We start from the raw sequence: 1,648 nt of genomic DNA on the forward strand, positions 1-1,648 counted from the left end.
CCCCCCCCCCCCCCCCCCGTCTGTCTGCATTTGGAAGTTCTCACTTAGAAACCATGGAGGGTCTGATGTCCTCGTAGGTCCATGTCCACTGTGAGAGACATGTCCACTGTGAGAGACATAATCTAAAAAAACATCCAGAAATCACAACGTATGATTTATTAACTATTTATTTGTAGGATACAGCTGTAAATAAGTATTTGAACCCCTGAGTAGATCCATGTTAATATCTGGTCCAGCAGCCTTTGTTTCCAACGTTTCCTGTAGTCCTGCACCAGGTCTGGGACCCTGCAGAAGGGATTCTGGCCCCCCCTCCACACAGATCTTCTCTAGACCAGTCAGGTCTAGGTCCCGCTCTCCCTCTCCACCTTCACTAGACTATAAAAGTCTGCTCAAATATCAGAGTAGACAGAGTTGACATTTAATAATATATTAATATATATATATCAATATATTATTAAATGTATATGTATATGTTTATACTGATATATTAGAGTATAGAGAGTTGATGTTTAATAAGTTATTTTTAAAATAAAACCAGAAGGACAACGAGCTCAAGAGATGTTCCGGTTATTAAACGAGCTGTTGATATTTATTAATATTAACATTAGTTAACAATAATAACATTGACAGTAATTAATAATAATAAAATCAATATTTCCTCTGTAGAAATCAGACAGACTTGAATAATTAATGAAAAGATTAGTTTTATTAATTATTATCCAAATAATCCCCAAATGGTTTAATGTGCTGATTTAAAACTATAAATTAAATGTCATAAGAGATTAAAAAGAAATATCTAAAACAAAACACTGTAGCCTACATTTCCCATAATGAAATTAAATATGTTCTTTTATTTTCTAAATAGATGACTGGATAGTCAGCCTGGTTCTCCTCCTCCTTTATGATTGGCCGGCAGACACAGCTGCGCTGCGATTGGGTGACTGCGTGGCTGTCTGTGAGCCCTGGTTGGTCAGCCGGGCGTAAAGGCGGGACCTGAGGAATCGTGGGTAACTGTCGCTCTCCATCAGGCTGAAAATGTGATCCTGGGCCAGTTGGAAGGAGGCGGGGCTAACACCCAGACGCAGGCCCTGATTGGTCGATTCTCTGACAGAAGAGTCCACATTGACCTGGAGACAGACAGCAGCGGGTCACATGGGGACACAGCCAGACAGGCAGACAGGCAGAGAGACAGACAGAGACACAGACAGACAGAGAGACGGACAGGCAGAGAGACAGACAGAGAGACAGAGAGACAGACAGGCAGAGAGACAGACAGAAAGACAGACAGAGGGACAGACAGACAGAGGGACAGAGAGACAGACAGACAGACAGACAGAGAGACAGACAGGCAAACAGAAAGAGGGACAGAGAGACAGACAGGCAGACCGGCAGAGAGACAGACAGACAGACAGACAGACAGACAGACAGACGGACAGGCAGAGAGACAGACAGAGGGACAGAGAGACAGACAGGCAGAGAGACAGACAGACAGACAGAGGGACAGAGAGACAGACAGACGGAGAGACAGACAGGCAGAGAGACAGACAGAAAGACAGACAGAGGGACAGACAGACAGACAGACAGACAGAGAGACAGACAGACAGAGAGACAGACAGACAGAGAGACAGACAGACAGACAGACAGACAG

The 1,648-nt window shown here is 44.0% G+C and overlaps 1 protein-coding gene across 1 annotated transcript in view; it reads right to left on the minus strand.

Moving 5' to 3' along the window:
- The window catches only part of il17rd (interleukin 17 receptor D), a 32,767-nt gene that overhangs the window by 6,558 nt on the left and 24,561 nt on the right, over positions 1–1,648 (minus strand). The gene's annotated exons all lie outside the window — the stretch shown is intronic.

Source organism: Etheostoma cragini, chromosome 4 (genome assembly GCF_013103735.1).
Source record: "Etheostoma cragini isolate CJK2018 chromosome 4, CSU_Ecrag_1.0, whole genome shotgun sequence".
Classification (NCBI taxonomy): domain Eukaryota; kingdom Metazoa; phylum Chordata; class Actinopteri; order Perciformes; family Percidae; genus Etheostoma; species Etheostoma cragini.